Below are 26,825 nucleotides of genomic sequence, written 5' to 3'. Positions count from 1 at the left end.
AAGACTGAAAAATCTTTTCTGCTGACCTAGAAAGGCATTTAATTTCTTTTCCACAGAAAGAGTACACTCTCTTACTCTAGTTGCAGCTTTATGTGAAGAGACAGCAGTGGGAGGAGAGACGTGCTCTTGAAACATCTGCACAACCTTGATGATCGTACTTCAGATAGTACTTAACAGATCTTTATTACATCTTTTCTGCAAACTAGATATCTGTCTTACAACACAGGACTTCAGACTTGTCAGACTCAAAAGAGCTCCCCTGAAAATTTTGGCTAGAATCAGCATTTTCCTCAAGGCATTGTCTGAAGTCATTGGACTAGTTATTTATGCTTTTGTTTTGATTTGTTAGTTAGCTGCCCCGAAAGAGATGTATGCTCACAAAATCACATATTTCCAAGGAACTCTTCTAATAAAATTATCCAGAAACTTACATGAATGATTAATTATTTTAGATATATATTACACATTTGATTGAGGAAGGAAAGAGGACAATGGAAGCTGGTAGTTTTATATGGTTTTGCTGATTTCTTATTTATTTATTTGTCTCTTTTCCTGAGAAACTTAAAACAAAGTATGTTGTCTGTCCATATATCTGCCCATGGATGACTTCAGTGGCTTGAATGTACTAGAGGTCATACTATATGACAAGCTGAAAAGCTGCCTTTCCCTTGAGGACAGGGGAAATGCTTTCAGCCCTCAGCTTTTAATGTGTTTTACCCCATCTTCTCACAAAATACTCATATCTTATAATTAATTAATTTAAGAATTTTTACTTGTGTGGCTTTTTATATAAATAATTTAAAATGCAGGAGCAGATGTATTTATTGCAAGCACATTTCTCATATCTTCAGATGGACTGTTCTCCTTTTGACAAGTGTTAAAATCCTGCCTGTTGTGAATGTGATCCAGATAAGAGGGGCAAGTACATAATTTTTATGCAGTGGTATCATCATTATAACATACTTTTGCATTAACCTTTCCTAACAGTGTTGCTTTGACAATATCACAGAGCACAGCACTACTGTATACCCAAGATCAGGGCTCACTCCATTTCTTAATATCCCAAATCAAATAGTGATTAGTTTCAAGAGCACTGTTTTGAACCAATGCTATCACCCCATGGTGAAACAGAATGCTGCTAAAGTTAAAAAGGACAGGTTAAAAGGACTTCCCTGAACATCAAGATGAAACTTTCTAACCTCCCACATTTCCATAAAGCAAAGATTTTCCAGCTTTAAAGTGGAACTGTGTTTTGCCTCTAATGTTTCTATGTGAAGGCTGTCCCAGAATAGGATGGGTCTGATGAGTAAAAAAACTTTTAATTTCCATTACTAACATTTATTCATTACAAAAATCTGTTTTGATGGATTTCCACTCTCCAACATTTTTCTCCATGGGTTTATAATTAGAAATAATGGGTTTTTTAAGTTTCTGATTTGCTAGCATGACAACAAATTCTGCAAATTTAAAAGTTTTGTCTTAAAATCTTCTGCATTTTCCTCATTGGCCTAAGATCCATTCTATATGTTTTTTATACGTATTTCTTACTTTTGAAGCATCCATATACACTGTTGCACAGAACTGGATTTATAGAATATGATTTCACTTGCTACTTCTATTGACTTATTGCTTTCATATCTACTGGTTGCACTGGTGCTTCATGTTCACTCAAAAGGCATCAGATAGACCTTCCACCTCTGTTACATATTTAACAAGATGCTGCAAAGTTTTATATTGCTTAATCTTGCATTTATATTCCTTTTCTAGCTCAAATATTCACACAAATGTGCATGCATGAACTTTTAAAAAAAATTTATGTTTTGAAACAAGTGAAATTTTTCAAGTTTTAAAGCATTCATTTATTTGGTATACAGCTATAATAGAGAATCATTCATCAGTCAGTTTAAAATAAAAAGTTATTTAAAAAAGGTTAAAAATGTATTTAATAAAAATCTGTGCCATAATAGAAACAAAATCCCATAATGTTAGCACATCATGCAGAATATAACTATCTGCTAAAATTTCTACTTGTTCAGGTTTAGCATTAGTATATCAAAGTCAATACAAGTCTGAAGTCATCATAAAATATTTTAATTTATTCTGTTCAGTTTTATAAACTATCTAAACCATGCAGCAAATACAGATTTTTCATCACCTGTTAAGTCTAGGAAGTGTAGGAAAAATCAGAAAACTGTTTTTACATATGAAAGCCCACATAACTGTCAATGTATCTGAAACTTCTAATAAAGGGATACCTTGAAAATGAATAATAAGAAATTTATTTCAAGAGTAGAGAGAATGAAAGCATTTGGAGTCTGCATGACAAAGTGTATTTTGAAATTCACATAAAATAGTTAAGTATGTATGGTACATATTAAACATTTTTAATTTTTATTAAGGGTGAGAATTATCATAGTTGGTTACATTAAGCAAAGTTTGTAATACCTGATGCTTGACTTAAGTACACAGTAAAATTTTCAAGAGTCTGACTTCACCTACATTAGTGAATGTATAGAGTGTGTGCTTTGCTATCATCTCTCCTGCTCTTGTCATGACCCAACAGTGTGATATTGAGCGTCACTTTCTTAGTCTGCGGAGTCTTTTGAAAGGAAAAAAGGTTCTTCAAAATTTGGTTGTATACTAAAATGTGTCATTATCGGTAGTGACTCAGAATTTCTCTTCAGGACTCTGTTGATCCTGAGAGATGCATTAGATCAAAGCAAAAGGATTTATGGAAGAATCAATCTGAGCAATAGATAAAGCAGGTCATTGGGGCAGTTCCATGAAGAGAGCAAAACTTAAAAAAAAGGAAGCAATCACAAGAGAGCAGAGGAATCAATTAGATTCCAGAAGCAATGCTGAAGAGCATTTTACATGCGTACCCCTTGCTGCATCTTATTTTATTTGCATCCTAATAATTCAGTGTTGATGTTTCTCCAAGGGACAAACAATCTTTGAGAACTAACAAAATATTTTAGTAGCTTCTGCCAGATTACAAGGAAAATGGTATACCAATACAATAATTTAGAGCTTTACAATAAAATCTGAGGAGTAGCAGGTCTAATAGATATGGAATTTTTCCAAAATGGTTTAAGCGACCAGTATGTTTACTAAATATCTTTGTAGAAGTCAGTTTTGAAAACTCAGAGATTGTAGCATCCCAAAAATTTTTTTCTTTTTTTTTTCTGCAGTCACTTTCAAAAACATACAGAAGTCTCAAACGCCTTATCAGAAGAGTAGGAAGGCCTTAAGAATGGTAAAAATTCCTACTGTATCCAACTGTGCTTCAACATGTTTCTCAGTTTCTTTATTATTTAGAATAAAATATTAACAAATTCTCATTTTCAGGAGTGCAAAGCAATAGCTGCTCCAATAATTCCATTCAGAAGAAGATTCAGAGGTCAGAGTTTCCCCCACCAGTATTGAAGTATTTTCTTGGTGACCAAGACATTCAAAAGACATGCTTTAAGTTTACCATCTAATTAAAAAATACTTTCTCTTTGATCCAGCTGTCAAGATGCAATGTGTAATATTATGCAGTAAGTTTGTTTGGAGAAGATGCTAATTCCTTCACAGCTTACGTCTTGAATTATTGTTTTATTTTGTTTTGGTTTTTTCAATTGTCTTTTGCACTGGTACTTTTTAGCACAGTAAAAAGAAAAGGAAAATAAAGGATGAAAAAAGTGCAAATTCCTACTCTTGCCTTCCCTCATAGCTCATTGACCTGCAATGTAGTGCTCTAAGTGAATTACATAAATATGAAAAATTGTCTTTTCTCATTGTTTTATTAAAGTAGTCTTCAGTACTACTAACTAAAGTCATTTAAAGACATTACAAAACCTGTTCACTCTTGCCTTGAGGATTCAGGTTATTCCTTTCTTTTGCAGAACAAATGAGAAATCATTTAATTGACCTCAAACATGTTTTATGGCCAAAAGTCCTCTATTCACTATTGAAGATTCATGGAGCACTTAGATTTCCTTAGGAAAGACTAGCAATTTTAAAGAAGAAAGATTTCTGAATATGCAAAAGTTTAATAGCAGGCTAACAAAGTTAAAAGTCATCATTCTCCCTCCTAATTTTCCTTAGGTGCTCTTTGGTTGTGCTGTGTCTGCAATCTACAACATTAGTTAATAGTGTACTATTTTTATTGTTTCTGAGACATTTCTGATCAATACAAAGAAAGCAATTTATGTATGGGTTGCTTGTTGCTCAATCACACAACAAATGGATTATACAATATATTCTTTTTTTTTTTTCCAAATGAAATAAGTGTACAAATGAAACAAAGGACGTCAAATATAAAAACTCTGCAGCACTGCAATCTCACTTTGTATTTTATTAGTTTCTTTACTAAAAATAAACAACAAAAAAACCCTCCATACAGCTATTTTGCATATTAGTAAGGACTTAAAAAAAGAAAGATTGACACATGGGAAATAAAAGCTAAAATTAGAAAGTTGTAAAACTGATGTTGAAATAGGTAGCTCTATGTGCAGGGATGGAATGTAAGAAAATAAAGATAGTGCAGAAGGTAATCACACAGCTGAGGAGTTGCAGCTGTACTAATCACCAAGGATTAGGAACAGGCCTGCCCTTAATAGGCCACAGCTGTGTCCAATTAGAAGAGGGCTACAAAAGAGTGAGTTAGCTGGTTGAGGAGGGAGCTGGAGTTTGCTGGCTGTGCTGTGAAGAAGGAGGTGGTGTTAGTGCTGTGAGGAGGTGGCCATGAGAAATCACCAAGAGGGTATGGAACTTTTGCATTAAGATGACAACAATTGGTGACCTTGAGGTGGTTCTGACATGATCCTGTGGTGGTTTGGGAAAAAGGACTTAAATATTAAGCAATGTGATCCCAAGGGGATTCAAGAAGATTACTGCAGACATAAGAGAAATAAGATGGTGGAGTCAGGCAGACCAAGAGCCTGAGAGCCTAAAAATCTAGCTGAGCTATAGTCAGGCAGACCTGGGAGCCTAGAAGTCAGGACAATGTGTGAGATACCAACCCCCAGAAGAAGAGGGCTGGAAATGAGGAGCGGATACTATACGCTTTGCTTATCTGGTACATTGGAGCAAGGCCTGTGCCTCCTGCCAAGGTATGATCACAGTCCAGAGTGGACCCAGGACAGTGCCAGGTTCCTCCTGAATGGTCGTGTGTACAGCAGGACACAAGGGGAAAGTTGCTGCTACATGAGCAGATGATATGTAAGAGAAGCCTTCTAAAATTGTATAGTGGCCATGTCCACAGTAACCTGATGTGATTTGGGATTGGGCTGCAGGGCAAAGTGCAGCTGGAGATGGAGCCCAGTGTAGCACTGAGAGCAGAAGGGAATGCTGCCTGGTCTGGACCTGACACATTTCGACACCTGGAGCACGGGTGGGCTGCTGGAGGCACGATGGGAAATAACATATCAAGTGAAGAGCCAACTATTACAACAAAAAACAGTAAAAGGAAGATGAGAATTCTTAAAGCACCAGTGGGAGCTGAAGACAGAGTAGTTCTGTCATTCAGTATGGTGTAGTTGCTTGCTGATGAAACATATGTATTTGTTTGCAAATTGCAACTATTAATATTTGGTTAGGCATAAGTGTGAAAATTTATATTCCATAAGCATAAGTACAGTCAGCAGATACTGGATCGATGTTGTCCAAGTTCTATAGCTATTGATGAAATTATGCAACAGTTGATTTGTTACTATCCTAATATATAGCCCTTAAATTGTTCTTGTGAGTTGCCTTACAAAGTTGTACAGCTATTGATATTGTCAATATTCTAGAAGTGTAAGTGTAAGAGTTTCTGATAATATGTAATGTAAGTTTGAGTAACGAATCAAGGTCAGTGCGCAGACACATTCCAAAGTTAAACAGAAATTGCACAAAAGGTGTTTCTACTGGGCTTACTATCTTTTGTAAAGGGCCTTGCAAAAGATGGTAGACACAATGTTAGTTTATGAGAAGCCTTAGGTTGATGTTCTAGACTGTGAAAAACTAAACTGAATCAGAACTTAGAAATGTACGCTCTTGCTGTGACCTGTTGCCTGAACATTTGTATACGGTTAGTCCTAAGTGAGATATGTGAATATGTTATCAGTTTACTTGAACATATCTTTCCAGAGATGTTGCTGCCATCGACAGTTTATATACAACCATGAACAGGGATGGGACACCCAAAATCAGTGCCGTGAGCTGTTTATTTCAAACATCAGTCTCAGCACATTGTTAGGACAATGGAGACAACAGATGTGAACAGCTCACTGATACAAATGGAATGCTAAGGAAACTTAACGTTACAGCATAGCATAAAGCCATCTCAGCCTAGGTTTCAGCCAGTCACACATAGAGCATCAATGCATTGACAATAATTCTATCCAATCATATGAAACACACGTAACTGTAGTTAACACAACAGAGATTCTTCTCTAACACAATGGCTCGTTTATGAGAGACAAAGCACAGAGGCTCATTCATATTAACCTTCTACAGATATACATTAAATAAACTTGTTGCAACCTAAAAGGGCAAGTCACAGAAGCTTATTGTTCTATTTCTCTCTATTGTCTGCGCTACAGCTTAGAAAACTTTCTGCTGCATTAGCAATGTTCACAAATCTGCTGTATGAGGCCTGTCTTTTTTACCATTTTCTCAAAACCTTCTAATTTTATGGATCCCAACAGTTGCAATTTTGTAATTAAAAGTAAAGGGGGAATTGTGGAAGGATAGAATGTAAGAAAATAAAGATAATGCAGAAGGTAATCTCACATCTGAGGAGTGGCAGCTGTACTAATCAGCAAAGATTAGGAACAGGCCTGCCCTTAATAGGCCACAGCTGTGTCCAATAAAGAGACGAGTGCTACAAAAGAGTGAGTTAGCTGGTTGAGGAGAGAGTTTGTTGGCTGTGCTGTGTAGAGCGCTGGAGTTTGTTGGCTGTGCTGTGAAGAAGGAGTTAGTGCTGTGAGGAGGTGACCATAATAAATCACCAAGAAGGTATGGAACTTTGCAATGAGATGACAACAGCTCTGTGCATTCATAGACACTTCAGGGATAGGGATCAAAACCTCCTGGTTTGTCATCTCTATGTAATTTTTTCTGCAAGTATTGTTGTTTGCTCAGGGCTACTGCAACATTACATAAATGAGCTCTGCTCTCTTTCACATCTGCTTTTGTCTCTTCTGAAGACACATTTCCCACCCCCCAAAAAAATCTTTCTCAATGTTAATTTTTTTCTGCTTGCTAAGAGTTATTTTAATTCCTCTTTCCATTGTGGACACCTTGTTCATTTGAATTACCTCTAACAGTTTTTTCTCTATAGATGCTAAATGTTGTAAAATACAACTTTTTGTAGAGCCTGACACATTAGAGCTGCCAGGAAAATATAAGACACTAATAAAAACACAAATGCATTGCAAAAACCCAAAAAATTCACAGTTGCACATGGAAACATGCATGTGCATTTGTGGAACTGAATATAAGTACAAAAAAAATTATCAAAGTATATTACATTTGTTTAATTCTTATTTTGTTCCCTGCCATCATTGTCTACCATATCCTGCCCATTGCCTTATTTCAAAAATTATCAAGGTAGAGTGGTTATATTCTACCTCCATAAGAAATTAATGTTTGGATTCTCAAACACAGCTTTCTAAATATTCTCTGAGGATCTTAAAAAGAAGTTGGAGACTTTTTACTCAAACTTGCACAGAAAAAAATAAGTGAACTCATGAAGGGGGCAGAGGCTTTCTTTTCACTAATTTCACCTCTTTGAGTGCTGAGTCTCTACCTTTCTGCAGTCAGCTATGAGACTGCCAGGCTAAAAGAAAGTTGTGAGGGTTAGCCAGGCACAGCTCCAAAAATTGCATTGAAGTACAGCCTTGTTACAGATAAATAGAAGAATGCTTTAGCACTTAAGAGCTAAATAATAATCTAGCCATTGGTATTACCTCAGTAAATGGAAAGAGGAATTGTCCTTCAGGAGGGACACTGAGGTGCTGGAGTGGGTCCAGAGCAGGGCAATGAAGCTGGTGAAGGGTCTAGAGCACACCTGGTGACTAGAGCTGAGGGAGCTGGGGGTGTTTGGCCTGGAGAAAAGGAGGCTCAGGGGTGACCTGATCACTCTCTACAGCTGCCTGAAAGGAGGGTGAAGCCCGGTGGGGGTCAGTCTCTTCTCACTCACAGGCAACCTGTGACAGGACAAGAGGACACAGTCTTAAGCTGCACCAGGGGAGGTTTAAGTTGGACATCAGAAAGAATTTCTTCCCAGAAAGGGTGATTGGGCATTGCAATGGACTGCCATGGGGATGGAAGTGTTACCATTCCCAAAAGTGTTTAAGGAAAGACTGGATGTGGCACTTGGTGTCATGGTCTAGTTGACAAGGTGGTGCTTTGTCACAGGTTAGACCTGATGATCTCAGAGGTCTCTTCCAACATAATTGAGTCTGTAATTCTCAAAAAAGTTATTTTTAAAATTTTTTTTTTCTTTCTCAGCCTCCCTTTTTTTGGCTTTTCTTTTTCTTGACATAACAAGCCTAATTTAAGTTACTCACTGCATGGAGTAGATACTCCTCTCCAGGTGGATTGAGGAATTTAGGTTCTAACAAGAGAGTAGATGTGTTTCTTTCTTAACTACAGCCCCGATTTCCTCTGTAACAATTGGCTGTAGAGGGAATGGAAGTCATTATCTTGTATAAAAGAAATATTCAAACCTAACTTTTTAAATTGTCCATAGAGTCTCATAAAATATGAATTTTCTAATTCTTCAGATATCAATTATTTATTTTAAAATCACTTATGTTCTGAATTCATGTGTATGTAATTTATCTTTGAGTGGTCATAAAATGTTTTTAGATTATTTTCTACCTATTAGGACCTGATAAAATTCCTGTCCACCTTAAATGAGATGGTTTCTCTACCAAGTATGCATACAAATTTATTCATGCAATAAGTTTTCTGTTCTAAGAATTTTTATCAGATAATGGGAAAAGAATTTTTTTTACAGTTTCATGCACAGATTGGAGAAATTAAGAAGGTAATTAGAAAGAAAAATGGGATCATTGCCACATGAAAAAGAACAGTCATTTTATATGATGAATTTTGATTTGATTATCCAAGAAAAGTAATGAACTCACGTCATGGAAATAATCAGTGTTAGTAGACTCTCATTTTTCATTATCAATGGGGGAAAATAATTTCTATCAGTATATCAAAAGGACTTCATTTTAGCATTGCTTATTTTAAGTATCAAAGAACCTCTCAGTTTGGAGAGTCTCTCAATTTCTGTAAGACATTGAAAATTTTGAAGTATTGTATGAAAGAGAAGATACTCTGGTAGCTGATAAGACATGAGAAGCCAAATAGCAAAACAGAAATTTTAAGTACGCCAAATAAAATGTATAATGCATCATCAGAGAATGGTTTCATAGAGAAATAGCAATTTTTTACATAAAGAGTACTAAGCAAGCTAAGCAGATAATGATATCCCTTCTCCCAGTTTTTTAGCCAAATGTTATAGTTCAAAGTAGAAAGTATGGAAAAAACAATAATGATTGAACCAAGAACTTCTGCTCACTCTACTTTGTTACTACAAAAGCTTTGGTACTGTATTTCTATATTCTATATATATTTATATATATATATATATATATGGTGTCATCTAGGGTAGAGGTAATTTCTTCTCAGTAGCTGCCATGAGTTGTAAAACTGCCATATTTTGTATTCAGAATGGGAATGGTGTTGATAACACACTGATGTTTTGGGTTTTTCTGAGCTGGATTTATCCTAGACTTTTCTCTCATGCTGTGCCAGTGAGGACAACACAAAAGAAATTGGGAGGGAGCACAGCTGGGACAGATGACTCAAACTGATCAAATGGATGTTCCATATACCATATCCTGCCCAGTATATAAATTGGGGGATTTATTGGGAAGAGAGACTGATCTGTGTTCACTGGATGGGGGTCTGGCATCAGTCAGCAGGTGGTGAGCAAATGTACTGAGCATCACTTGGTCTTCCTGTATCGTAATCAGTGTTACTATGATTTGCCATTATTACTATATTTTAGTTTATTTTCTATTATTAAACTGTTCTTATCTCAACAGACAAATTTTACTTTTAATCTCCTCCCCATTCCACCAGGGTGGGGTGGAGAGAAGGGGGGTTGAGTGAGTAGGTGTGTGATGTTTAATTTCCAGCTTGACTTAAACCATGACACTATCAAATATATGTGTGTGTATATCTAAATATGCCTAGATAGATACACATTCATACTTATGGAGAAAGATAACAAGCTGTCTATTTGGTTTTGTTCAAGTCTGCTGAATAACATTCTAGTTTTAATTACTGTACTGGAAATACTTTGTTCGGCTTTCAGCATTTAAAGTGCCATTCTCAGTAATGTGCAGTTGCTGTGAAAAGAGAATTTGTAAATTCTATTAAATAATGATTCTTTATCATATCTTTTAAATGTGACCAAATATGGTTTTCAAACTGCCATAACCTGTAGCAGATTCATGCATTGTGCTTTTATCAATACAGTAAAACATTGAGGGATAATAAATATCACCCTAAGTATTCACTGGAATTTTAAAACAAGTCTCTTTTGTCTGTCGCTGTATTTCATCTGAATTTCTCTTCTGCAGTCATGAAAGTGATTCCGGTTTCCTACTTGATTGTTTACAGTAAATAGGCAATAATGAGATATGTATACTACCCAGATCTAGTGGAAGTCAAGCACACTTCTTGATGAATGTTTTTAAAGACAAGGTTCTGAAAACTCTAAATATACAATACAGACTCAACTTAGTAAAGCAGGAAAGGTTTTCTTTGAAACTTTGCAGTTAAGACCACATGCATCCTTTGTGGGTTTGTCATCGGGCTCAATGAGAAAAAAATTAGTCTTCCTTATCACTTGTTCCAGCAAAAGCTGTCATTCAGCAAGGAAGCTGGCTGATAGACAAAGAACCTCCCACAATGAAACAGCCCCAGAAATACTTCAGCCTTTTTCTATCCCTTCTAATCTTCTCTTTGAAGTGTATGTTTTCCTGAACAAATTCAAAGACATAGTTTTTTCTAACCTTTAGTTGATTCTTAGGTCATTACTGAAAACACCCCATGAATTACCTCCACTGGTCTTAACAGAAATTCCAGACAGTTCTAGATTCTAACCACAGAGATAATACTAATTCTGCATATCTAAATTTGAACTTCTTGAAAGACACTTGGTATTGATATTCTGTATGTTCTCAGCCTATAAATGAAAAACTTCTTAGATGTGCAACTAAAAAAGCTTATGAGCAAAGGCTATATTTGGAGTGGAAAATGTTCAAGGACTGTGAAGATCGTGGCTTGTGTTTGAAGCCGATACCAAGATGGTAACTCAGTTATCATTAGAGACACTAATTTGCAGGGTTTATGAACCAAAAACCAGATAGAAACTTTATGTCATTCATTCATGGAGGGGCATCAATGCAGAATATTGAGCTTGTCCAACAAAGGCAAAATAAAGGCAAAATATATATATATATAAAGATATATATATTAGCTCATTAGTGTGAGCAAGAAAAATTATAAATATATTTTCTAGATATACTAAAGCTTAAACATAACATAACTTTAAAAAATGCTGAATGCATCACACATTTTTTTCATAGACTAAGTTTTCAAAGTGCATTCTGAAATGCTCAGTACACTTAGTTTGATTTACCATCTGTCCAACATTTTCTTAGTAAAACTGATAAAATACCTTCTCCTCCTTTTCCTTTTTTTTTTTTTTTTTTTGAATTTTAGAGAAATAAAGCAACTCTTTCCTCATAGACATGGCTATGTAAGGGTATGACACCGGACAAAATTCATGTGCTACACTACAGCAGAGAGACATTGCCTCACTTGCATGCGTTGTCACTTTTATCAGGTGATAGTTTGAAGCCTTCAATACAGTGAGATTTTTACTCAGCCTTGACTGCATGTGTACATTCAGATCTTCACAGTAAATCAGGGACAATAGCTTCTTGCAGTTAAAGCTTCTCAGGCTTCTCTTGAAGAATATATGCATAACTAGACCACATGCTTTTCAAGGGCCGTTCCATCACTTGCTCAAAATACAGATTAAAATCCGGATTTTCTACCTTGTACACTCGTGTTCCATTATTTTTAGATCTATTGTATTTAGGATGAATAGGAACAAAATATAACTTTTGTTCATTGAACTTATACTTCACTGTAAAACATCAATACTAATATTCACTACATTGCAGGTGAGCATCAGATGTTAAGAGAGTCATAAACAACAAAAATAGAGAATACACAATTCTTTTATACTGTAGTTTTTAAAGTAACTTTATTTCAGGGAAGAAGGTACAGTAACGTTTAATACAAGGATTTTTCTTGTGCCATGATTGTGGGTTTTCCTTTTGCCTTGAATTATTGCATATGTGATATCCACATTCATAATACTGTCCATATTGCTGTCCTTCACAGAAGATCACTATTTGAATATTTTTTTCAGATTTTTCAATTCCTTCTGACACAATTTATCTGGCAGCCAGTTTCTGGTGTCAGTATCATCCCATAAGGAAGAATGTGAAAGTTACTTGCACTACATATAAATAATTTCTGTTCAATAGTATGTAACAGCTTTTATTTCACATGGGCTTTTTTTATCACATTCAGTTCCTGATCTACTGTACACTATGTCAAAACACTGCTAATTAATAAAAAAAAGTCTTGAAATATATGAATTTTTTACTTGGCAAATTCTCAATAGTCTTGTAAGTGTTGAATGAAGGGGCCTAAATTAGACCGTCAAATAAGTCTTTGTCTCTCAGCTGTTTGTTGTTGGCTTTTTTTTGGTGGGAGGGAGGTTGTTATGTTTTTGACATCAGTGATCTCAAGTAGACTGTCTTTTATTGGAATTCAAGGGGAAATTTACACTTTCAAGGCTGGCTTTCAGTAAAATCCACCACATCTCCCTTGACAGAATCATGTTCTTTCCAAATATTTTTTTAAAGCATATTCTCACATTTAATTTTTGTTTGTAGTTCACTCAGCCTGCAATGGCAACCTGTGCATCATACTTGACAAATATAGAATCCTTTCTTCTCCTTTTCCTGCAAAATAGGTTGTTTATTCTACTAAAATTCAGTTAGCATAACTCTTTTGGTTATTATGCCTTCAGAAGACTAAATATTGTTTCTGTGTGTCCCTTTTTGTCTATGTACCCATGGTCTGATTCTAGCCTTATTTTTATTGGAGCTTGTGAGGCTTTTTTTGATGTGTCCAGTGACAGGCAATAGCAGTGGCACAAGCTAAAACACAGGATTTTCCTCCAGAGCACAAGGAAACACTTTTTTACTGTGAGGGTGAGGAGTAACTGGCAGAAGTTGCCAGAGATGGAGCTTCCATCTTAGAGATTCTCAGAGATTTTCCAGAGCCATCTGTGCATGGTCCTGGATGGACCTGCTTGAGCAGGAGAGTGGAACCAAATGACCTCCAGAAGTCTCTTCCAACCCCAGGCACTCTGATGCTGTGGCTGTATATACTTAAAGGGCATTTATTTTCTGAACACATCATCAATAAAAGCTTCTAAAATATACATCATTAAAAATTTAAGTAGCCTGCCACAGGATCAACATACTAAAGAATAAAAACTTTTTTCACTTGACTTTAATACATCACAATAACTCAGAATAGCTACGTCAAGACAATTTTTACAATATTATCCTTAGCTCAATTATCAGGTATTTCTGCAAAGTTGTTTTGTTTTGCTGTTTGTTCTGCTCGAGGAGAAACAACTTTCTGAAAAGATTAAATAATGTGGTGAAAATTCTGAATCTTTGAAAAATGTATTCTTGAGATATTTATTCATCGTTTCACAAGAAAAAAAGTTTTGATTTTAATGACTTGGTATTTTTTCAGTAGCTTCCATTTTAATTCTCTGCAATATCTGCCTGTTACTGTTTCCACATAACTTCATGTCACCTCCTACTCAAAACAAACAAAACACTATTCCAGTCTGCAAAAATCAATCAACTCATAAGTTTTAGTTGATTAAAATAATGGAATGAATAGTCTTAGGCTTTTAAATAGACTCTATAGTCAAGATATCTGGAAAAATAGCCTTCATATTTCAGCTGCTTGTAGAGAGTTCATATATATTGAGAATTCAGCTTGTGTGATGTAGAAGTGCTAACGTGCAGTTCACTGCACAACTCAGCAAAGATTACCTACATACAATTACAGTTACATTGCTTGCTGAAGCCTGCTCAGGACTAGAGAGGACGTGGCATGTTTGTGTACCATATCAGGGTAGCAGCTCTTATCTAGTGCTAATAAGAGATAGATCTATATGTCTGCTTTCCCTAATAGGGAAAGATTAAATTTTCAACCTTCCAGAATTAAATATTTCAAAATTAAATTGATATGTTAAGTCTCAACAGAAGGTAAAAGACAGAAACAAAGGGGGAAAAAAAACCTCAAAGAAAAATAAAAGGCATTTTTAAGAAGACTTTTTAAAAACAAAATAATTTGTTTGACTTAGAGAACTTCCTGCTGTGCTTTTGAACAGTCCTATGCAAGACAGTGTCAATATGTTTAAGAAAAAAAAAATATATATATATATAATTGAAACAATGTGTTGTCACAACCTTAACCTCGTACAAATTTTCACTGGTCTTTTAATACAACAGGATTTAACTATAAATTCTACTGAATTTTACTATCCAGTCATTGAAAGGACCAGAAATCACATCTCTGTATCTTTGTTTCAACCCAAGTTTCAAAGGAGGCCTAAATCTCTTCTTTTTTCAGCTGATTAAGACATTTTGTATTGCATACTTATCCTCTTTTTTTATGTGTATCATAATTTGGGAAACATGAGCAATTAAAAAGTGACTTTTTATCTGTATATAATGCTTAGGGTATTATACTACCACAAAATACACTTTGGAAGAAAAGTGCTTCTAAGAAGTAATGAAACCAAGGCTAATGTGGCAATTGTGGTATATTAAATGTGGGCAAAGGTAATTGTCCATGTTCTATGTGAATCAGTCTTCTGATAAAATTCATTAAGAATGCCCATTAAAGAAATTGGCAATCACATCACCTTTTAGTCAAATGTCTCCTTTCTAACAACATTGTTAGTATTGTGACAATTCCGTTCTGTGAGCTTATTGCACAGGTGTATTGACAGTAATTCAGTGAAGCATTCTGAAATCCTCTAGAAAGTCTTCAAATTATCTAATTTTAAAGCCATCTAATAAGGTGTAGGAGTTCATCAGATTCTCACTCTTCCCCTCCTGTTTTTAAATATCACATTTATGTACTTGATAAAAGAGAAATGCTAGACTACAGGCTCGACTCTTTGAAAAATCTTACTATGTAGTGTCTTGCAAAAGGTAAGAACAATAGCAATTATGTCAGTAGCCACACTTTGAAGGGTTAGTGGTCAATTTTAGAAACACAACAGAACATATGGATGGTATGCAGATCTTAGCACCTTGAGGGAGCTGCATAATTAGCATCATAATAGCAATAATCTAATCCTATTCCAGAAGGAGGGAGCATACCTTAAAGGCTAGCTGGTGAAAATGTCCCATTTGTGACTGAAGTACATAAAGCTGGCCTTAGGCAAAACTGAAGTACTTGCGTTTAAATCCAAATCACCCCCAAAACGGCCCTTGGACCTATATAACATTGGAGATACCAATTTAAGCTATATGCAAGCATTTTATACAACATTTAATAGATGTAATACATCACAACATTTCACATAAAAATCCACCTCTTTTATTTTTGTGCTTTCAAGGACACTCATTACAGACTAGATCAGCTTATACCTCATGCACATCTCCAAGCAAAAACTAAAAATTTTTTTGACCTAGCCTTTGGATCAAGTTTTTATTATTTATTTATTTAATTTTTAGGTAGTTGCTTAATTTTAAAGCAGATATGAAGAAAAAAGCAGTACATACACAGCAGCTGAAGAACTGAGTCAGAAGTGAATATCTTGTGCTCAGCACTCTTCCTGGCCCAAGGACATTCAAGGCCATATCTTTCACCACCAAGGAAAATAGCAGGCTACAATCAGGCCAAAGGGGAGCTTTGTCTTTGCAGTATTCACCTGCTTTGTTGCAACTGCACCACTCGTACAGGAAACAGAATATTTACAGGGAGGTCATATAGACCACATCTCTGGTCTTGCTGCTTAGCACAGTCTTGAAAGGAGGAACCAGGGCTTCAGCTTCTGCACAATAAATTATTTCTATATTTTGTCCAGTGATTGTACTGACTAAGGCAAAACCTTGACAAGAACCATCATTCATCTGGCCAGTCCATTTCCACTTGTCTTCAGAAGAAAATATGCTAGATGGATAGTGAATGGTATATTGAACCAGAACTCTGAGTGATACATGTTTGTTGAAGCTCAGGATTCTAACCATCAAGCAATTTTATTTACTTGAAATATTTCAAGTTACATAAAATGTTGCATTAGCTATCTAAGTGTCAATAACAACTAAAATCAATGTGTGAAGCTCAGATTTGATAAATAGTTTAAAAGGTAATTTTGTTTTGTTTTGTGTGACAGACAGGAAACTGTCCTGCCTTGGGATCTTATTTCATGTTGTGCTATTCTGTCTTTGAGAGACAGCTGGAAGCTAGGGCTTTTAGCTGTAGGGTTTTTTTCTTTTGGGAAATTTAGTTTTGCAACTGGTCATTTTGTAACAGATGCGGCTTTCACTTACTAGCTAAATTAAAAATTCCAATTTTATTATTGGCATACAGTGTGCAGGAAGATTATGTCGGGGACCACAGAGGAGGAAGAGCCTTTTGATGAAACTGTCCTACTTATTTAAAGATAGATATCTAAAGAACATCAAAATGGTTCCAATCTCTATGTATGTATTTCATCAAAACACAAAAAATAACAAGAATAGGGAATAAAATAACCCATTATAAAAATCATTTTTTCCTCAAGTTTTGCCTTCTGTTCTCACAGTTTTATGGTTTCCCTATTCAAAAAAAAAGCTCTGTGAAGGTTTTTCCTTCTTCTCAGAAGCAGCATCCTTCACTTTCACCTGCAACCAGACTTTTTTTCCCATCAGAAACCTGCCAGAGTGCTGTCTTCCAGGATTCAGCCCATTCTAGCCATTTATAATACGAGATGATAAAACACTGTGTTGAGTACAGTGATGCAAACTATATTTTCAAGACAGCAAAGATTTTAATTGTTTTTGTATTGGAATTTACACACAGAGGTAAAGAGAACTAAGAGACATTTAGCTTCAATGACTCCACACACATCCAATGTTGATTGTGGTCAAATGAAATCCTGAGTCAAGAATGGCATTAGTCTTCCCTACACAGAGCATCTGTTTCACATTTGGGAGAAAAAAAAGGAGAGTGCTTTATTTACATGAAAGGTAAATCATTACTGAGTCTTTACTTTTTCCTCTCTGTGGGAAGCCAAGGAAGAGTCTTTCAGGCATCCCAGAAATACCAAAGACAATTTTCCTCACCTCAGGTCTGTATTCCCTGACCATCTAGGCTTTTAGAGAAACTGAACTACTCCAATCACAACAGTCTCTAGGCAGTTAAGTACAATTGTTCACCTTATCCTGAAGCACTGTCATTTTCTGAGGATTTACAATAAACCAAGATAAACAACATGCAATGAAATCCACAGCTGTGTGCATAAAAGATGCTTTTCAAAACAAATCCTTCCTCATTAATACAGGACTTTATGTGTATATATATCATAACAATCTGAGCTCTGGAAGTAAAAGTTATCATTTTACATGCTGAGATTTATGTTTTACCTATTCATTTTCAACTGTGTTAATACTTTCCTGAAATCCCAATCCATCAGAGTGATTATTCACAGAAGATACTCATTGCTTTTAATTGTAAATGTCAGCAAGTAGAATATAATTGAAATACTCTTTCCAACCAGGTTCACATCAACAGAGTTTATTTTATTCAATGTTAAATTAGGCAGCTTGTGAGACATCAAGAGGGGGAGGAGGGGGCAGGGAAAAGACATGCTGAGGATTTATAGTACACAGGAAAACATTCATAGATCATGTTCTACCAATAATCTTAAACACAACTGGTAGCCCCAGAATTATTCTTAGAACAATAACTATTGAATTCCACTACCTGATCAACCTATGATCTATTTGCAAGACTGTTAATTATGCATCATAGCTACTGAAATGAAAAAGAGTAAGCTGTTTTCAAAAGGACAAGCAACATTAGGCAACATTAACAGAACAACAATTAATATATTTTTCTCATTTGTTTTTTTCTTTTCTGATTTGAATAGATTTAGCAACCACAGGAGCTCAGTACATTAAAATTGTGGAAACTGAATATATAGTATATTTGCCAGGTTTCTTTCCTCTTAATTCACCATTCACACCAGACGTGAATGTAAGTGGCATAGCCAGCCACTTACCTACATTTTGCCAATGAACATTCTTCCTTTTTGCTTTTGTTTAAGAAATTCTTTCTGTTATCATAATACACACTCGTGTTCTCTCTTCATATTGGTTCAAACTGTCACTTCAGTTCAGTGTCTAAATATCACAAGTTTCCACAAAACAAAAACATGTGCTTATGTGCTCTGCTAAACCAGGTTTTGGAGCGAAGTCTGTAAAAAAGTCAATTGGAAAGTTTAGGGGAAATAGATCTTAACAATAGATGTAACAATAGTTTCTTAACAATAGATCTAAAACAGAGTTTTGTCCTTTCATACTTCACACCTTCCTGAAGTATCTTGTTCAAAATTCACTCCATTATTAATAAGTTTCTCGGGCTCTACTCTATTCTACAGTAGATTCTGTCTTTCTTCTGTGTCCTAATTCCTTCCCTTGGCAATGTTCTTCAGAGACACCAGTTTTCCCTTGCATGTAGACACCCTGACACCTGATAAGTAAGGAACATCTTCACTTGCCAACCAGCGGGTTACAGCTTGGTACCATTTTCCATCTTGCTCAGTGAAAAGAAAATGTTTGATTTGGTATATATAAGAGAGAGGTCATCAATGCAATATAAATAGATTGTCAAGAACAAGTAGCACATAACCAAATTATTATTTAGCAAGTAATGTGTGCTGTCAGACTTGCTGTCCAGTGATTGAGTGTAAAATGGACCAAGGAGAATAAAATAGACAATTGCAATATATTTGGGTTGCTATACAGTGTGTAATTATTGTTTTTTCCTTCAAGCTTTAGATATGAGAAAAATAAAATGAATGGAATATTCAGTAGTAACTCCAGCAAAGAAAATACATCAGTTAATTAACCATACTTTGTGACTTGAATATGTTTGAAGAAAGATGGGGGTGGTTAGAAAAACACATAGCCTCAGGCTTCATTGTTCCTTAGCATTTAGCCCAGATCTTTATATGCATAAATTGTCTTGGGTTAAATAGTTGACTTTTCAAATTGCAGTATTTACTTTGCCTAATAATTTTGAAAATATACTTCCTTTTTAATATTTTGTCACATTCCACAAGTGCAACTGATTTGGTTACATTTCCTACTTGTGGGACACACTTGCACACCCACACCCACCCACACATGCACACATACACACAGAATTTATTTAGAAAATAAGTTAGATAACCAGATTTCATTAATGAAAATGCACTGGGTGGAAATTTCTAACACTGAAGGGATAAACAGAAGAGTATCTGCAACTTCTATATCAAAAAAAATTGTTTGCAATTTCTATACCATTGAAAAAGTGTTTGCAACTTCTATACCATTGACATTGGAGCTAGGAAAAGGAGAAAAAGAGGAAGTGGGTGTCTGCCAGTCCAAATTCAATCACACATAAAAAATGACTATAGGTGAATATAGCTGTGGGGGTTTTATTTATATATGTTACTGTGTTGGCACATTACTCCAGTAATTTGACTGGGGACATTCCACAGCTAAACAATGTCACTGACTACATCATCAGTGAATATACTCATAGATTTTACACTGAATGATAATCCATCTAGCTCCATAAATACATTTCATAATATATTTTCTATAGAAAGTTCAGACATATGCAGTAATTATCTAACTTCTAAAAGCAATGAAAATTCTTCTATCCATATGTAAAATACATTGACACAGAGGTACATTAGACCAAGAAATTTGCTCATAGAAAAGTATTTTAGTATATTTCTGCTCATTTGCATTTTTTAGATACTAATTCCTGATATACCACTAATAGTGTGCAGCATGATAAATTTTAACAAACCAGGCATCATTTCATGAGAAAAACTTGACACTACTACTTAATTATTTATATCCTAAGCATCTACTTTAGCATGTGTGTAATATGATATGAGGTAATGCAGATTAATCATCCTAAGAAAACATATGAGACATTTACAGAATCAGCTATATTAAGTCTCTTTTCTATTCATCTTATATAATATTTATTTTTGACATTTCCAGTTTGATAAAACACCAGAATATCTCCATATTCAAAGTAAACGATGAACTGGGTTTTTGTAAGCAGTGACAGAACATGATTTCAGAAAATATTTAAGTGAAATATTCAGCAAACTTCAGATCCATATTCTTCTGCATATATATTTCTAGAGAGAGAGAACAATGTTCTTATTAGAGTGAGGTATATCATATACTAAATGCACTTGGGGAAAAGAAGTCTCCAAAACTTTTCAGTTGAAAAGATACATTCCTAATGGAAAATACATAATGCTAGTTGAGAAAAATAATTGACTGGTTTACCTTCTGTTTGCATCTAAGCATTATTCTGTAAAGGAAAATGGAGAAATAATTAATGATATGAGAAAAATAAATAATCTCTCAATTTATGCATGAGATTAATAATAACATCAGACAGGAAGTGTTTAAAAACTAATTAATTCTCTTAAAAACACATTTTAAGACCCACATAGTAGCCTTCTCTTTGAAAAGACAGGGAGAGGAAAAAAGAGAATAGTAAAATCACATTACAATTTAATCTGAAATATCCTGCTCCTTAAATTATTGTGTTTTATTACTTCCACTCCCTTTTATTCTTCTGCTATAGATTTAGGTTTCAGAATACAAAAATCCTCAGTGTGGGAGGTCTAAAGATTTTCCTCTCCAGAAATGTTCTGAAATGGTATTTCAAATTTGTCTTTAGCCTAGCTTTGACACTTGAAAGAGGATATATCAATAAAACATGCATTTTGCAAGCAGACTGTAATATTTATATTGAAACTTCTTAATGGTATATTATATTAATTCAAAAAATTAAAAAGGAGATGTGAAGCATTTGTAGTCTGGCTAGTGTCAGCAGACAATCACTTAAGTGGCTGATCGTCTTGATGTCAGTGTGATATTACTGTTCTAAAGAGGAAAAGGTGCAGAAATGCCTATTAATCTAAAAAAACAAGAGACAAGCGTCCGATTTTGCATTTGTTACAAAAGAATGTGTTAATACTGTCCACAACTTAGTTAATCACCATATAAAGCCAAAAAACAATGTACCACTGCAATGACATTCTACAATTTAAGTTGTGTTGGGTTCATATGAGACATTAAGTGGAGTTAAAGTGAGTTACATTTAGAGAAACCACATTACAGCAATTATTGTTAACTCCAAGGTGACACCTACAATACACGTTATTACTATACATAGCAGAGCTAAGCAAAATACAGGACTATCATTCTTGAAGGAAGGAATGTGGTAGGATACTTGGGAAGCTACTAATTAATATAGACTCATCTGATAGCAGTTCAAGAGGTATGGTAGGAACTGATTATCCATGGGATATTAATGCAATTCTGATAGCACAGATGGAAATTTAACAATGGACTGCCATCATTTTCATAACAGGCAAATTTCTCTCCTAACTCATACAGAGGCAAAAAATAAGCACCCTCAGGTCTACGTGAAAAGTTGCCAGGGGAGAAAATTTCATTTGCCTAAGAAAATGGGCTTTATATAGCTGTGCAGGAAGCAATATCTGCCATTGGGCTAGGGAGAACACACTGCTGAAAACGTAACATAGTTTCTTAACTGCAAGATCACAAGAGATGTTGTTGCCTCATGTAAAGTAGAGAATGTTTGGTCTTGATTTTTTTCTCTATTTAGGCCTCAATCTGTTTTTATCATTGTGTGGACTATCCCACAGGCAAAATAAAAACCCCTCAAAAAACCAAAACACATTAAAATAGTGAAATTAATTGTGCAGTTTCTTTACTGCATTTGTATTTTAAAGAACATTTTGGTTGTTAACATCCACACTACATCTGTGTTTAAATATGTAGAACTTTTTGGTTAGAAAATATGCCTATCCATAGATACCTGTTGCATGTATTCTTAAGTCACTCTGAATTCCCTGCCTTCCAAGGCTCATCCAGCTGCTGAAGGCACTGTTTCCTTCCTGTGGAAGTGCACTCTGTCCCTTGGCCGTAAGAGATGGGGTGAAATATGTCATACAAGTTAGAGCTGGTCTATGAGGCACCCACTCGATCATGCTGCTTTACATTTCAGTTTGCATTAAAAAACATTAGCTGTTGCTTCATTTCAAGACAAAATGTGTGGAGATCTACCCAGATCTTGCAACTTTTATCACAGATATACTGAACAGACAGTTGATAGTATAGAGATATTTCTGTTACTGTTGCACAGCACTGAGGCCTTTTTGGCTTTTCATCCTGGTACAATGTCAAGGAGACTGGCAATACATGGCAGTTGGGATGGGACACAGCCAGGACATAATCCTAATTTAAACATTGAGAAAGGTATAGTAAATCCAAGAGTTATCTCTATATTTTTTTCTTCAGCACTTCAGGTATGTAGTTGTGTGCTTTTCTGTTACAAGTTTATAATGGTTTGTTCCATTACCCCTATGTATATGGTTTGTCCCGTATCCTCCCACCTCCCTTGTCCATCTTCCCAAAGACCTGCCCTTTGTTCCAGGCCCTTCCATGCCCATCATGGTAACCTTGCCCTCTCTTCCTCATTGTGGCCCTGCCTTTGCTCCTAGAAACCTCCCATATCACTTGACATGGAAGAGAGACCTCATTGGTGTATCCAAATTGTTTTCCTCCTCTGTTACTCCCTATTGGTCTAGGCATTGTATTTCCCACCTTGTACTCCTCCCCTGGTTCCCTACAATTGGAAGTCTGTACCCTCCCCCAGTTACCTCCCCCTTTTATAAGTTACTGTAACCTGTTGTTCTGTAGTTCTTTGTCTCTGACTCCTCTATGAGAATAAACTTCTTGGGAACTCATGCAAGGGACCCCTCCCATTTCTTTATCTTGATCCTTGACGCCTTTTAAGATTGGTAACTGTAGAGAGAAGCCCAGCTGTTTTGGGTGCCAAGCAGCCATGCTCACACCACTACCCAGACCCTCAGGATGGATAGGAAGCAGCCGCTCTTGGTGCCGTCCAGGAGTCTGAAATTGTGGAGGTACAAATCAGCCAGTCTGGTCAAGAAATACACAAGAAGGGAAGATTACTAACCATCCATGCTGCTGAGATTAGCTCAGTTGGTGAGAGCATGGTGCTAATAAGGCCGAGGTTGTGTATTTGATCCCCAGACAGGCCATTCACTTCAGAGTTGGACTCCATGGCCCTTGTGGATCCCCTCCAAACCAGAATGCTCTGTCATAGTTCCCATACCAATATCCAGTAGTTATAACTTTCACTGCTTCCAGTTCAGCTAGGGCAGAATTTGGTAGTTGATGCTGTATGGATGCCCTGAACATACATAAATGAATGTAGTACCCTGGCTTGAGAACACCTATGTAGATTTGCTGTATATGCTTATTATTAACTTATATTTACTATTTCCACCAAACTTTGGTTGTTTTTTAGTTTTTGGTTTTTTCTATTGTAAAGAATATTGACTAGAAATAGTTGAAAAACATAAGCAAGGCTTTTATATATGTTCACAATTTTCACGGTGTCTATTATTTTATGCATGTATGCACCATGAATGAGTGCACACTGATTTATGTTTGTAATTTGTGCTAACTGTAAAAGAAAGCAGTAGTTTTTGGTTGAGTTTTTTGTTTGGTTTGGTTTTTTATTTTTGTTTGTGTGTTTGTGTGTTTTTTGTTTGTTTGGGGGGTTTTTTTGCTTTAAAGAAAAAAACACAGTCATAAATAAAAAATCCTGTAAAAGCCCTGAAAACAATCTCATAAAATTACGTGCAAAGAGAAATACTCACACACAGAGTTAAGCTACTTCATAAAAAGGAAAGTCGAAATAAAAATACATGCATCTAAGGAATTTTTGAGAACTATTTTTTTCTTTTTAAGTAGTAAGAACTGTTGAGCAGGCAAATTGTTTGTTTTATATTTCTCTTCAGAGAAATCTGCCACCAAGGAAATTATACAAGTATACAAGCATGCTCACATGTGTATGCTCATGGGAGTAAATGCCAAACTAATAAATTATCTGTGACACTGTTGAAATTAAAAAATGGACTGTAGAAATTCCAGAATACTGTGAAGGTTACCAAATGAATGTTTTACTCATCCTCAAGCTAATAAACAGACCATTTATACTCAGAGTAGTATTTTTACCAGTTGTGAAAATGCATAATAAGCAAAAAAAAAGCCTAAATAGTAACAAAGGTAAATTTGTTTGAAAATTTATAGCCTAGTTTCCCAGTAAGTAAGTTTCACCTGACCACTTGTGCTTATGCAGCAATAGTAATTGTTGAGTTTGTTGGCCAGTACAACAAATTTATATGGGGGGAGAAGGAGGAGTTAGTTCAAAAAACTCATAAGGTGGTTGTGAAAGCAGGTAATTAAACAGAGAAGGGAGGCTGTAACCTAAGCATATGAATTTTGTATCAGGATCCACAATTTTAAGAAATATAATATTTCAGTTATCCAAGGAAGTGGGGGAAGGGAAGGGAAGGGAAGGGAAGGGAAGGGAAGGGAAGGGAAGGGAAGGGAAGGGAAGGGAAGGGAAGGGAAGGGAAGGGAAGGGAAGGGAAGGGAAGGGAAGGGAAGGGAAGGGAAGGGAAGGGAAGGGAAGGGAAGGGAAGGGAAGGGAAGGGAAGGGAAGGGAAGGGAAGGGAAGGGAAGGGAAGGGAAGGGAAGGGAAGGGAAGGGAAGGGAAGGGAAGGGAAGGGAAGGGAAGGGAAGGGAAGGGAAGGGAAGGGAAGGGAAGGGAAGGGAAGGGAAGGGAAGGGAAGGGAAGGGAAGGGAAGGGAAGGGAAGGGAAGGGAAGGGAAGGGAAGGGAAGGGAAAGGAAGGGGGAATCTGCAAGAAAAATCGTTCATTTCTTCTGGTTTTCATACATTTAATTGGTTTATATTGTTTTTATTTTCATTTGTCTGGTGAAATCCCTCTTCACATATGTCCTTTCTTCTTACTAAAATTATAACTTTTTCCAGAAAAGTTTTAGACACAAGCAAAGCATCAATCACCAATTTTTGTTGAATGATGATAATGTACACAATCTGAATTTTTGCTTCCTTGACTAGCGGCAAATTTGCCTCTCTTTACAGAGGCCTATCAGACTATATGTTGACGTTACTGTAATCAATATGAGCCTAAAAATTTGCTGCTGCTATTATAATTGCCCTGGTCATCTGCCCTGAATATTGGGAAATCAGGTCATGTCCATCTTGGTTTGTTGCAGCAGCAAAGGAAAATGGACTTGTATTACATTAACAGTAAAACAAGACTGAGTTTATATTTACCATTTTCTGATGAAAGATGGTATAATACAGAAGTGCAAGAGGAACTGTTTCAACTGCTAATGAAATATAATCATCTGCTTCAGTATAACAGCCGGCGTCTTCCCCCTAAATCTTAATGTTTAACTTAATCATTAAGATTTTAGATAGGAGGAAACAGTCCCCTCTTGCTAGATTTCAAATGAGACACTTCTCTATGTGGTAAAATCTAGAGGTCAAAAGGAGTACTAAGAATTCCACCTTAGGTACTACTCTCAGTTTTAAATGCAAGCATGGTACTGCATAGGAGTGTAGTAACCACAGTGGAGATGGGGGATGCCACTGAATAAGATGACAACTTCACTTGTGCTATATGTTTTTCTGTCAATTTCCTGGCTTAGAGAAGAAGGACAAGCATGAATCCCTTGATAATATTTATTGATTATTAGTGGCCTTTCAAAGATCAGTTCCTTCAATAATTTAGCCAAGAAGGAGAAGAGAATGGAAGATACACAGCACAGCTTAATAACTGTAAAAGAAGCTAATGGAAAGACAAGAGTTAAACCATAAGTAAAACATCCAAAGATTGTTACTACTTGAATATAGTAATAGTGTGTGGTGCAGACTTTTGGTTTCACTAACAGATGTGCTGCAATAAAGAAGCCAAAGTACTTGAATTTGATTTATCTATCAATGATCTATTGCGTTTGCAAAAGATGAGGGGTTATTTTTTAATGTTAATGCTGTCCTAAATAATTTTAAATGCATTGCATGAAATTTAGCCAAGATGCAGTCAATGAGAGCTTTGATTTTTATTTCTGTGGCACTGTAATTTTATGTCTAGCTACTATCTGCAAAACAGTTATTACTATTTATTTTTAAATTTTGAATAGCTAGAGTGTTCAACATCCCAAATCGAGATCCATCTAGAGATTTCGTTCATCTTGCATCAGATTAATCCAAGTCAGAAAAAGAAGAAGTACTTTTTACTTTTCTGGTTTGAATTTTCATACATGAAAAACCAGTATCATTAGTCGTGAAGCTCCAAAGTTCTTCCTCAGGAGGACTGATCAAAAACTTTAATTAAACCTGTTCTGTGTGGTCCCTTTTGTGCTAAAATCTAAAGGACCACTGTGCTTGTTTCAGCTGTGGTAGAGTTAATTTTCTTCAGAGTGGCTGATAT

This window comes from Melospiza georgiana, chromosome Z (assembly GCF_028018845.1).
Source record: "Melospiza georgiana isolate bMelGeo1 chromosome Z, bMelGeo1.pri, whole genome shotgun sequence".
In the NCBI taxonomy this organism is placed as follows: domain Eukaryota; kingdom Metazoa; phylum Chordata; class Aves; order Passeriformes; family Passerellidae; genus Melospiza; species Melospiza georgiana.
This window is presented reverse-complemented; position numbering follows the sequence as displayed.